The sequence below is a fragment of the Falco peregrinus genome, chromosome Z (genome assembly GCF_023634155.1).
Source record: "Falco peregrinus isolate bFalPer1 chromosome Z, bFalPer1.pri, whole genome shotgun sequence".
Lineage (NCBI taxonomy): Eukaryota > Metazoa > Chordata > Aves > Falconiformes > Falconidae > Falco > Falco peregrinus.
Genome location: NC_073739.1, coordinates 67,219,826 through 67,233,772, shown reverse-complemented (window position 1 = coordinate 67,233,772; position 13,947 = coordinate 67,219,826). Strand labels below are relative to the sequence as shown.

The 13,947-nt window shown below is 38.4% G+C and overlaps 1 long non-coding RNA gene across 1 annotated transcript in view; it reads right to left on the bottom strand.

The window, feature by feature from the left end:
• Window positions 1-2,178: 2,178 nt before the first annotated feature.
• Window positions 2,179-13,947, bottom strand: part of LOC114013441 (uncharacterized) — a 44,095-nt gene continuing 32,326 nt past the window's right edge. The window contains exons 2-3 of the long non-coding RNA XR_003556398.1: window positions 5,779-6,289; window positions 2,179-4,462 (exon numbers count right to left, since the gene is read on the bottom strand). This is a non-coding gene — a long non-coding RNA (uncharacterized LOC114013441). The remainder of the gene's footprint in view (window positions 4,463-5,778; window positions 6,290-13,947) is intronic.

The following is a 13,947-nucleotide window of genomic DNA, read 5'->3' as shown; positions in this document are numbered from 1 at the left end:
TCTGTCTGAGGAAAGTACTCTATTATCACCAAATGTTATCTCAGCCTGTCCTGAAACTCTGAACGAACTTAAGTGATACTGGTGTGTACAGCATGGTTGCATCCTTAAGACAGCTGCCAAAGAGTGACACAACAGATCAAAGCTCTGTGGAAGTTCTTCAGGTAATGTTCCTAATCACAGCCTACTGAAAGAAACAAAATCCTGTCTGACTTCTGGAGCAAGTGACCTGTAAATGATGCTGCCTCATGAACTCTACGGACAGTTCTCTGTTTGCCACACACCTTTTGCTTCAAAAAATTTAGGTCAAATAGCTTTCAATTTTTTTCTAGCAGATTAAACTGGGTCATGTTCCTAGAGAAGTGGGTCATTTTCCCTGTAAATAAACAGTTTCATGCCTGCACATCTTTAGTTCAAAGGCTCTATTGTTTGTACTCAAAACTGCACAATTCTTTTGCTTAGCCAAGAGGCAGTGATTTTTTTTTTTTTTTTCCAAAGGGCAGTCTTTAGCCTGACCCAGTAAGTCACATGATGTTTTTCAGTACGTGACAGTGAAAAGTGTCCCTTTTCTGTCTTCCCATCAAAACACTGACTGGGGACAAAACCCTTAGCCAGTATTGATTGATTTGCTCCACTGGCTTCAACATAGCTGTCCTGATTTGTATCATGTGGGAATCCATGCTAAAAAAGATCCGTGTCCAGTGCATAAACATAGAAAAGTTTTTGCCAATTTTCTAATACACCACAAAAGATTTTTCTCACATCTGTTCAGGTGAGAAAAAGGACCTTTAGAAGGAGAACATGGTGCAACTCTCTGACAGGTCATTGTACCTGTAAAGACTCAAGCTATATCAATGATCCAGAGGACAAGGCTTAGTTGATTTATAAAACATGGTTCAGTTAATTGTTACAATTTAAAAAAAAAATAATAATCTAACAATGATATAATACTCTTTCCTAGTTTCCCCTTCAATATTTAGGCTTATCTGTGTTATCATTTATGTCATCATGAATAAAAACATGAGAACTCCCATATTGCTTAGATGAGTTTCCAAAGAATTGTCTAAAGTCCATAAATGCAGCCAGCCATTTAAAGCTCATTTAAGTGAATATTATGTAAGGTCATTCTTAAGCCAATCTTTCCCCAATTCTTTATGTTATTCTTCACAATTTTTTTCTAATGTCTAATGTCTACAGTTTTTTCTCTGTGTTGTTAGGCTTTCACTGTATGTCTCTCAGAAAACCCAAGGATTGAAACATTCTGGCTTTTTAACTCACAAGTCTCTTGCTCTCAAACTGACGTTACATGCATGCACCTAACAAACCCCAGAATATCTACTGTCTGGGTCCTGGGCTGCATTAGAAGAAGTGTGGCCAGCAGGTCTCAGCCTCTCCCTCAGGAGGTCATTCTCCCCCTTTACTTCATTCTTATAAGACCCTCCCAGGAGTACTGCACTCAACTTTGGGGCCCCCAGTGTCAGAAGGACAGGGACCCATCGAGGGAAGTTCAGAAGAGGGCAACAAAGATGATCAGAGGGCTGGAGCATCTCTCCTGTGAGGACAGGCTGGGAGAGCTGGGGTTGTTCAGCCTGGAGAAGGGGAGGCTCCAGGCAGACCTTAGAGCAGCCTTCCAATACCCAAAGGGGCCTGCAAGAAAGCTGGAGAGGAAGTTTTTACAAGGCCTTGTTAGTGATAGGACAAGGGGGAAGAGCTTACAAGGGGATAGATGTAGATTACATATCAGGAAGAAATTTACCGTGAGGGTGGTGAGACACGGGCACAGATTGCCCAGAGCAGCTGTGGATGCCCCATCCCTGGCAGTGTCCAAGGCCAGGCTGGATGGGGCTTTGAGCAACCTGGGCTGGTGGAAGGTGTCCCTAGGGGCCCATGGCAGGGGATTGGAACTAGATAATCTTTCAGGCCCCTTTCAACTCAAACCATTATATGATGATTCTGTACAGTTAAGTTACTCTTCACTATTGTTTCTTCATTATCAAAAGAGGAATGGGTTTACATTAAATACAAATGTATTCAAGATTATTACTATCTCAGATTTAAAACAAGATGGGCAAATCTGGCATTTTAAAAGAGCATTAATTTTTGAACAAGTAACTTATTTTTATCATAAGAATAATCTTTAATAATTTATATATTGTGGAACACCCTACATTATTTACATAATAATTTACTTTTTAATCTTTTGTACTTATTTACATGCTTCAGGACAGACTATATAATATATTTAAAGTGTAACAGCAACACACATAAATATTATTCTTACTCTTTAATCACAAATTTAGTCTAGTTTTAATATACAGTAGAATTCCTGTGTATGTAACAGGCTTATAGAAAATATTTCCAGTCTGTTCTTTCTGTGGTTTTTTGGAACCAAACCTTTGAATAGAGACACACCAACACCTGTAGGTTTGGAAAGTACTTCCAACATGTCTTATCCATATAGTGGGTAAAGTGCTAAAGGAACGAACAGGTATGAGGCTACATATGCAAAAAGACAAATCATGATTTTGTTTTCCATTCTGTTTTCAAAACTGGAACAAGAAAGGCAATAATCAAAGTAGTCTCAGGATGTGAGAAAAGGAAAAGGAAAAAACAGTAGAAGAATTGTATAAAAAATTATCTACAAAGCAAGAGGAGACTGAGGTATCAAAGGAGCAGAAGGGTAGAACCCATGATCATTGAACAAAAATTTCAAAAGGTTAGTGTAAGAGACAAGAATACTTCTGTCAATCTAAGAAACTGAAGAACCGGTGTAGGAGATTTGGTAACTACCTAACTACGTTCCTAATTCTGAAAACACTCCAGGACTATCCACCAGTTTTGGTAATATTTGTGAGGTTTATGCCTCTACCAACACTGTGCACTCCACTGTTGACCAAGACCTCTATTAACCAAAATCCAGTTATGAAAATAATACTAAATCTCTATTTAACAACCTGTCATAAAATTTATTTTAATAGTACTTTCAGTCAACAGTCTTATCGTGCTTTTACCAACAGTGTGATCAATATGAGCATTACATCCAGCCTACAATTTCACCCACCACTTCAAGAGCTTCATAAATCATCAACTTTTATAACTTCTTGATTACCTCCTAATGTTCATACAAAACAAGGATAAAAACAAAAATCACCCTCTGATGAAAGCATGCTGAGCACTTGAAAAACTTTTATTAAATGATATCCAGTTAGCAACACCCTGTTGGGCCATCACTGTGTACTGATGATTATGGAGTGCTCTTTCGCATAAACTGAATAAATCTCATAAATTGTTGATGGAGGTGCTTTAAAATATCAGCTATTGACCAACTTTACTCAAGCAACAGAAGAGAATTGATTTAGTTTGCCTCTCTTCTAAGAAATTTTATCCCTAGCCTGGGGCTGGGGAATTGTACAGCAAACAGATCAATCACATGTACTTTCAAGGGCTGGAAAAAACTGTTCTCTCCATGTCTGGGTTTCCTGAAAGGTCTGCATCTTGCTACCTGATTTAGTGATGCTTGCCAGCAATATGACAAGAAAGGGCCATGAGTAACCCATCTTTAACATCAAAGAGAGTTCAGATAGGGATGATTAAAGCTAAAATTATCAGACCAGTTTTTATGATGAGGTTGGGTCTACAAAAGAAAGGTAATTGAATTCCCATTCCACTCCAGCCCTCGTTCTCCCTGTCCCCTCCCTTGCTGTGCCTTGACTGTTCCAGGGAGGTGTAGAGACAACAGGCATCACTGCACATGACACGTGACCTCTGTATATATAGATAAGCTTCTTGGGCAGTGCAGCTACACCCAGATTGCTACCTGAGGACAGAAAAAAAAATGAAACAACATTGTAAAGGAGATACTAAGACCAGAAACACCTTATGTTGCTGTTTCACCTCCACAAGGTGTGCATTATAGATTTGTTATTATAATATTATGGTAGCCACTGTTAGAAAACCACAACAGCTACTCTTAATGGAGACCCCAAAAGATCAGTGTATGGCATAAAAAGTGTTGTGGAGAAACTGGTCAGATTAATTTCTACTGATGGCTGCTTAAGCTTAAAAATATCAAATATACTTCTGATAAGATAATTTTACTCTTTTTAAAAGGACTTGTGATAAAGAATTTCATCTTTCTAAATGAAGAACAGTCTGTTATCTTAAACATACACAATATTAAGTGAGACTCTTGCTTTACTTTAGACTGGAAAAATATGCCAACACCTCCTGAGCTTCCTCAAGGTATGGGAAATACTTTTGTTTACCCACAGCCTTCAGTGAATCAAAAATGCTACCAGCATTTTGCCGCAGTTTCTGTTAGACCTTTGAAGAGAATTCTTTCTTGCCACTTTTCAATCACTACTGCAGATTGAATTCAGAAATGCCTCTGGAGCTCTTCATGCTTTTATGCCTTTCTCTTTCACACCTCTGTGATGCTGCTTTGTTAACATACTTTGTCATCATACTGAAAAACAAAATCCATGCGCAAATATTACTCAAAAAAAAAAGTTTGCTGTGATAAGATAACTAAATAAACCAGGTGAATTCAAGTGCAGTAAGGAACCTTACATGTCATCAGTGTTGTCCTTGCATGATATCTCACATTAGGGTAACATCTCAGGAATACAGAAAGAAAGCCCTTTTAGATACTAAGCCTATAAGCACATACGACAAGGACCATTGGCTTCCTTGGGACTGCCAGTGCATTTGAAATTTATGGGCTTCTAAATAAGACAGAGCAAAAAGATGGAAGTAATCCAATACCTGGCTGAATTGTCTCATGAGCTCTGAGGTAGGTGCTGAGGGACCTCTACAAAATGCTTGCATGGAATTGTTTTCTTTATAATACAACACACAAAAGTCAACTTATCCACTGGAAAGTTTTCTACATGAGGCAATGAGAAGCACGTTAATAAATCCCCAAATGAATGAGATGCACATTGAACCTCTCATGACTCTCTATTGATCCAGACACCGCCTAGAGAGTTGCCACTCCTGTCTCACCAGCTTGCGATTTTCCTTTTGCTCCCATCTTATCATAGAGAATGGAAATAGACTTGAATTCAGCCTTTCAGGGCTATGGGCTCATAAGAGCATGATTTTTATGATTACTTACAATTTTACTGTATGTAGAAACCATTGATATTACTTGAAATTGTTAGAGAAGTAACACAGTCTGGTACTATAAGGTGGTTCTTTCACCCAGATAGCATTTTTAAATAAAGTGGCATCTCCAGTATCATATTGTCTGAACCATTTTTTCACATGTACATCAAAGGAGTCCTCATTTAATCAAAACAATTCATAGCTGGAAAAGGTCTTTGGCTGCCTTCCTACCAGGCAGTTTAATATCTAAAAACTCCAAGTCCCCATTAGAATACACTGGGAAAGGAAAGAAAACCAGCTCTATTTTTCTTCAGGAGTTCCCAGCTAAGGAATTAACCCAGGCATCAATTAATTTTAAATTTTCTGTACTCATCGAGCTATCCTCCATAAATATGCACCAGATGACTTAGGAGGGCCTCAGGAAAGCCTAAACGAGCACACTGCAGAGGAGTGTCACATTCGGGAGGCACTGACCACTCGGTGAAACCTGCTGTCTCTAGGGTCTTCTTTCAGAAGCTACCTTAGTGCTGGGTGAGAGACTGGAGAGGATTAAACTGACTGCAAGTCAGTAAACTGTGTTGTGACGGTTTAGGACGTTAAGGGAAAGATTCTCAAATAACTGTACAGTTTACACTGTTAACAGAAATGGAAAACAAAAATAAATGTTTTACTGACCTGAGGGCAAACAGGTCTTTTTCTGAATATACAGGAGGAGTAAAGACGTAGCACAAAAAAGGTATCACCCATTTTTCATAGTGTGAGTGCACTCAGGGAGAAAACAGAGAAAACTGTAGAACAGAGGCAGAGAGCATATTCCTCCAAGCTCACTTCTGCTAAAGGAGCAGCACGCTATTTGCCGTGGAAATGCTGCATGTCCGTTCTTCCTCTTAGTGACACTTCTTTTTATTTCTTTAATGTAGCACTATGTCTAAGGCATATTTCCTTAGCTATTTGTATATATCCGTGACTTGTCTCTTTTATCCTTGGAGAGTCCATAATAGCAAGTTCCTAGCAGGATCACGGTGAAGGAAGACAAGGTTTCAGGTTTAACAGGAGGCCCAGGCATACAGGGAGAGCATGAATACATCTGCTGCAGTTTCGTTACTGCTTGCCACAAGTCAACTCAGTCTTTGTGTTCCTTATTGTAGATATGGAAGGAATAGAAGTCCAAAAGTTTTCAGTGTACCTGCAATACAGGAGCAAGAAGATTCGCGATTTTAGCTTGTTAAAATGCAGCCAAAAGTCGGCTAACAATTTACGGGTAGGTACAGTTGAAAAACCCTGAAAAGATGGGGCTTACCAATGCATTTACCTAATCCATTTTTTTTACCAGTATTATCTATACAAATAAAGGGGTTCTTCTCCCCTAATATCAATAAACTAGTTTAAAGTCAGCATCAGTTGTAAGAGTTTTTAAAGGAAAAGAACAAAACAGAATGAAATTTAGCATGCTACTTTTTTGAAAGAACAATAATGCACAATATAATCTGAATAAAAATTTCTCAATGGCAAGTACTGGGCTTCTGAAAAGATCCACTTTTTCTTTTCAGTATTTGAATAGAGGCCAAATTCTTTGGAAAATGTATTAGGATATTACCTTTCAAATGCATCAATTAACTCTTGTTTATAACATTCATCTAATGAGCCAAACTGGAAATTATGTTTTGTCTGAATACTCTTGCTTTAATACCTGCACGCACCATGTACTGGTTAAGTTAATTCCTTCTTCCCTTTCCACAGATGATTTAAAATAAACACATGCCTGCTTACACTTTTTCAAAGCTATTCAGAAACATTTGTATATATATACAAACTCCATTAAGAGGTAACAATGTATGCAAGTACCTCCTACACACTCCTTAGTAAAATGATTCCCTCCTTAACTGAAGGAGAAGAGGAGGATTGCTGTTGCAACAAAAAAACCTGAACAAACAAAAAGGGCAGCTTGGGAGATGATGTGTTTCAGACCTAAAAGCAGTATGGGTCACATAGCTTCTGTGCAGGTAAAATTTTACCGAAAGTTCTGAATCCTTTGAGTATAGGCCAAGGAGGTTCATATCTGAACTTCCTCAATGCTCAGAAATTTTAGAATCAATAGTCTGGGATTGGTCTATCTTCTTTTAGTGCCTTCATAGGCACTATATGACAAATAGAACATCACTGCATGCTCATAAGCCTAAAGGCAGGAAAAGTAGTCCTCCAGTTACCCATGTAGTAAAATTTAACTGTGGGATTTTCTATTTGTTAACATGAGTTCTCATTCCCAAAATTACTCAGAACTGGTCATTTTATCACATAAGCTGTGCTCTATCAGACTTAAAGACATATGACCTGTAAATGCAGCATGAAGTGTTTTGATCTGTTACTCCAATTATCCTTACAACCTAGTGAGACCACTAAAGGGAACCCATAATCTGAAAAGGTGTCAGGTCAGTGCAGAACTGAAAAATAACTGCTTTGAAACTTATATCAGAGAAATGTGATGCTTAGTCACTAGAAATTCTTTTAATGTACACATGACATTTGCCCCTTGATTCACGTTGTGAAAAAGGCTGACTAACATTTTCTAAACGTTCCAGAAGCTCTCTACAGTTTAATTCATTGCTGAAAACTTGTTCAGGAGGGAACAAAACCATTTTCTCAAAGTCTTTGCCTGGAACAGCACAAGGAAGGAAAAAGAAAAAAAAAAAAAAAAAAAAAAGTAAAACACAGCCTTAAAGGTCAATACTCCCATCTTGTGGCTAATGACGAAAATGCACATATCTAAATAAAAATGAAAAAATTGTTTCATGCAGACAGTATATAAATAAGAAAATACTTGAATATAACATTCCTTCCATGTCATAATTAAATCTGGATCTTAGAACTGTTAATTTTCTATTCAGAAAAGGATGTAGATTCTTTTTCATACACACTTAGCCACAGGGCATGGAGTTCCTGTAGCAAATTCCTAATTGCAGGACATTAGGAGAATGAAGTTCATTTTTGCCATACTTGAAATGGTTTCTGAGTGAAGGCAGGGATGTGATGAATGTCCACAGGCCAGTGGGGCAGTAAGTAGTACTAGCAATTAAGAATACATGATGGAACAGCAAGAAGCAGTTCATTCACAGCACCTGGATGAAACTGATACAGCTCTGATTTCTGCAACTCTATAAGCCTCAGAAGCAGGGGCATGCCTTGCTTTTCCTAGGTCTTCCAAAGGATTTTTGTTCTTGATTTGTTATCTATCTGTATAAGGCTGAAATGAAAAGCATGTGGCTGATGTGCCTCATTAAGGGTCCTATACGGGTCCTATGTTAGGTACCCATATATCCCACTTACTTACACAAATCATTGCTGAATAAACTTGTTTCTTCTATCATTTCACTGTACCCATACAAGTCCTAAGATAGAGTGTTCCCTGATCCTAGATAAGCATCTCAAAGTAAAAATAGCGACAATTTCTGATGTATGTTAATGTCAATACCAATTTAAGAGTGCTTCTGCTCTGTTTGGAAAACAGTGACACTGAGTTACTTGCTTTAATGTTTGTACATAGCCAATTCCTGGGAAATGCCACACATACAGTTTCAGAAGATAATGCTCTCAGTGGAAACACAGCTGGAAGCATGATTGTGAAGCTGGAATGGATGACAATTACAGAGATGATGTGTCAGGTACTGTCATTTTAATGAGAAGAATCAAAAACAGAAGGAAAAAAACTTTCCAAGGAAGCTTGAACATCATTTAAATATGCCAGTTCACATAATACAACTAAATATATAGAATCAAAAGATTTAGGAAACACTAAGGCTGAAGCTCATTAACACTAGGTTTTGTTCTCACCTGTCTCCCCATGTTACTGACATATGACCAAGGCCCTGTCTACTGCCATGAAATGGGGCTACTGGGAAATAAGTGATCTATGCACGCAGTAAGGGAATCTGTCTTACCAAAGTGGAAAGGGTGAAACACACTGAACGCTCCTGCCAGTTAAGAGCATTGACAGCAGGTGAAGCTGGCCTTGAGAGCAAGCTCAGTGCTCAACAGACATGGCAGATGTAACATTTCAAAGCAGAATATTCATGAAGTGCATTTTTAAAGGCAGCAACAACCAGTCAGGGGGGCTCTAATTGTTCACTAACAAGCCTGCTGGCAAAATGTCTCAACAGAAGTGCTCAGCTAAGGTTCCTAACCCAGGATTTACAACTCCTCAGGTGAACAGAGTTCTCTGTCTGCAAATTTACTCGTAAACCAGACCCCCAAAGCAGTGTAAAATTATGAGGGAACACTCATATAAAATTATGAAGTCAGGGCATGTCAGCCTCAGATGAATAAAATTCCATATACATAGCGTACAGACTCTAAAAAGGGACAAAATACGCAAAAGCAGCAGCAATAACGTCTTCAGCTCTCTACATTAATCTATGTGTACACAGGCTAAAACACCTCAAAAGGATTAGCAACTTCGTTTAGTGTTTCAGTTTGATGGTATGCTTTAGCTTGAGTTAAAAAAAAAAAAAAAAGAAAAAAAAAGTCTCCCTTTGAGACAGAAGCTGTTCAGTGCTTATTGAAAATTGTGTCTGGTAACAACTAAACTGGGCATAAGAGATGTTCATCATATTTGAACATGAGAAGCGTACCCTTGCAGTATGAAGATGAAAAATATGCTGGTCTATATTAACATAAGTGTGTCCAGCAAACTGATGAAAGTGACTATGCTGCTGTACTAGACACTTGTGACGCTGCACATGGAGCAGTAGGGTTAGCTTTGGACAGTTCACCCTGTACAAAAGGGGTACTGGTAGACCTGAGAGAATCTAGAAGAGAGCCAGCCACTAAGACTGTCAGGGACTGGAGAACATGCTGCTAGAGAAGCTGAGGAGACTTCGTGTGTGTGCCTGAAGGAGACTTAATTGCAGATTCTGCTACTGAAAGGTGCATTCTAGCCGTATCTTGAGAGAGATGCATAAGAAGGAGAGATAACGGTCAGAAGGTGCAACAAGAGAAATTGTAATTGCACATGAAGAAAAAATTCTTCTCAACGATAGTGCTGAAGCACTGTGAAAGGTTGCTTGGAGAGGGTGTAGAACATCCTTTCTTGGGGGCTGCAAAACTCAATCTGACAAGGCTCTGAGCAACCTGATCTAACCTGTGTTGAGCAAGAGCCTGAAGTGGTGGGAGTCCTGCATTAAGTCCTGCTTTCAGGCCTGACCTGAGTTCTGCACTGAGCAACAGGCCACACCTGCAGAGGTCCCTTTCACTAGGACTGCATATTTTAAGAGCTTAGGCTTAATGCTATATGAAATGTTGTGAATAGAATAGAGCTTGAGTCACATCAAGAAACACTGTAAACAGAAGTCAGTGATTTGTCTAGAGTATAGATACAGCATGCTCAAAGGCAATTTGCGTAGCTTCTCTGCCAGTCTGTTCTAGTCTCATGTAAGATCATTAGAAATCATATCAACCATATCCCTATCCAAGAAGATAAGCTTAGTCCAACGTGATGTCAAAGATAAACTGAGGCTAATCATTTACTTGCTGACTATTGGCTAAGAAAGATACCTTAAAAATTAGGATCTGTTTTAGTGGTCAGCAGAACTAATGAAGTTTTGTTGCAGAAAAATTTGTGTTCTTTGCTCCCTTGTATTGTTATCGATTTGTTAATAAGTTAAGATTGATTTACTTTATTTGATTGATTAATTGATTTTATAAAATCATTTTATAAAATTGAAAAATAGAAGGATAAGAAATATTTTAATGAAACTTATAGTTGCACAGTAAAAGCTGCTATGAGATCTTCTGTACGTCTTGTACCAAGGCTAGAAGAAGGGGCTAGAACCATTGTTAAAACTTAGGTAATAACTTTAGGGTTTGAAAGGTTTCTTTGTATTTGACCAGTCTTCTGTATGTAGAAGTGTATTGAAATGTCAGAATATGAGATTAATGGAAACTGGGGAGAGTCGACTGGAACAGCTTGTAGTTACCTGCCAAGAAACCGTGAACTTTAGTAAAAGGTAATTCCAGCAGGGGGAGATCGCGACCACCGACTCATATACCACCTACCCGAATCGTACCCCAGATCCATTTCTAGACCTTTCTAAGCTCTACTGCGCAGAATCGGATATAGGAAGAGAATATGTTAATGATTTACGGGAAATATCATGGTTATGCATGAATATGTAATGAATATGTATGAATAAGTTCTATATATGGTGTCTGATTTTGAGACCTGGCGTGCGTTGATCGTGAGAGGACTCGCTCACGCACCCGGCCGTTAATAAAGAAGTGTCTGCTTATCTACATCACATTGGTGTCGATAAGTTCTTCATTCCGAGATTTCGGTAACAGTGTTATTCAACACATGTATTCCACATCCTCACCAGGGAATCAGCAGTACCGGGGCTGGTCTGAAGGACTGGCCAACAGCAATCTTTTTTCCAAATAAAACATGTAACAGTTGAGTTCTGTCTCCACTTTGTTCTGGGGACGCAATGACTGGAATTCCACTGTCACATCCAGCTGCTGTATTTGTAAAATTTATAGAAACACACTTATTTTTGAGACTTCTCCCTTCCTCTAAATGTGATTGAAATTAGCGAGTAATTTCCAATCCTAGGGCATATAAGCAAACTGTTGATTACATAAGCCTTCTTTTCCAGGCTCAATACAATTATTTGTATTATAAATATTTATATCTTTAGGACGCAACTGTTGCTAGAGGTAGTAAGTGTGCTACATCTGTAACAGTGCAATAGATATAATGGTCTTCAGCCTGAGGCAGCTCCTGCGGTCCTGTCTTTCTACACCAGCTATTGTTGAAATATAGACACCAAGGGCAGATACATCTAATGAAACTAGAGATGCACAAGTGCATGAAACCTGATGAGATGCATCCATGGGTCCTGAGGGAACTGGCAGATGAATTGTCTCAGTCACTATCGTATTTTAGAAGTCATGGGAGCCCAGTGAAGTTCCCACAGACTGGAAAAGGGGAAACATAACCCCCATTTTAAAAAGCAAGATCATGGAGCAGGTCCTCTGGGAAACTATGCTAAGGCACATGGGAAATAAGGAGATGATTTGTGAAAGCCAACATGGCTTCACTAAGGGTAAGTCTTGCCCGACAAATTTGATGGCCTTCTATGACAGGTTTACAGCACTGGTGGATGAGGCAAGTGCAGCTGATGTCATCTCCTTGGACCTGTGCAAAGCATTTGACACTGTCCCATGTAAATTTTTTGTTTCTAGACTGGAGAGACATGGATTTGATGGATGGACCACTTGGTGCATAAGGAATTGGTTGGATGGTGACACTCAAAATAGCTGCAGTCAATGGCACAATGTCCAAGTGGAGACCAGTGACAAGTGGTGTTCTGCAGGGGCTGATACTGGGACTGGCACTGTTTAACATCTTTATCAGTGACATAGACTCTGGGAGTGAGTGCACCTTCAGCAAGTGTGCCAACAACAAAGCTGGGTGGTTCAGTCAACTTGCTGGAGGGAAGGGGTGTCATGCCAGCTGAGCATCTCCTCAGGATAAAAATGTAAGAAAATGCTTACAAATGTATATTCTTGTACAAATATGGTGTTCGGTTTCTGCCCATACAAATTATTTGGTTTCTGTTTTACATGATATTGTCATTCCGTACCTATGAATGCCTATGAATTCTGTAATATGAATGGACAATTTTTTCCTTTCTATCAGCAGCTTCCCCAGACACAGCCACTTCCTAAAACAGCTTCTGCTCCATAATGGTTCCCATATTTCTCACTGTCTGACTGATCTGTACTTACTTCTGTGTTAGACGTGCTTCTGTCAATAGAGAGCGGGACTTCGCCCTTCAGTTTCAAAAGCAAAAATCTGTTCAAAATACAAAATAGTACTGAAACCAGTACTTTAGGCCTCTAATGGAATTTTTAATTGCCAAGTCAAAAATGAAGGCTTTTTTATTCTCTTATATTAAACAGACATCTTCTAAAGCTGTCTCTATCCAGCATGACCCTTGATATCTCTTAATATTAAAAAAGTACTCGCAGGAAAACACCGTTGGGAAGTTTAGTTAATGTGGTTTTATATAAAATGCAAGATGAAGGTAGTTCATCCAGCAAAACTAATTCAGTGCAACGCAATTTGGAGATTATGAAGGAATGGTTTGTCTGTATATTTGGCATATCATAAACAATAATGATTCACTGCAGTAATTTATGATTATTATAAATATTAGCACAAATAATTTTTTGCTGTAGAATATGGCTTGAAAGTTAATGTTATTAAGATGGTATTCTGCCCATATTTTACATGATTTTAAAAGCTAATTGAGTTATGAGCATACTTAATTGCTAATAACTCATTAACAATTGAGTTATTCAAACTGTTCCTGCTAGGAATAGCTACAAATACAAGTACAAATACAGGGACAAATCTAAAGCTAGTTTTGATGAGAATAGGTCTTTTGAGGTCATCTGAAGTATAGAGTAGCAAATAAAGCTATATAAAGCATTTCTCAAAATACTTGAAACAGAATGAGATCCTGGGTATTTGAATTATGTTACTGTTTTCATTATTATGGTTACACTGAGACTAGACAATATCTCACTATTTCTATCCTATTTAAGTATAAAATCAGTGATGCTTTAATGTCAACATATCTAAACCCAGACACCACAAATTGGGAATTCTGAGCACTTAGCAATTCAAATAACATAATCTGATCAAAACTAGGTAATTAGGAAGGCCCAGAGATTCAAAGTCTCAGTATAATAATTCTTATGATAAGCCATTTATACTCATTTTAATTACGTCAGAATAGGAAACTTTTCAGTTAAAATGGGTTATACAGTCTTTTACTACTAGACAAC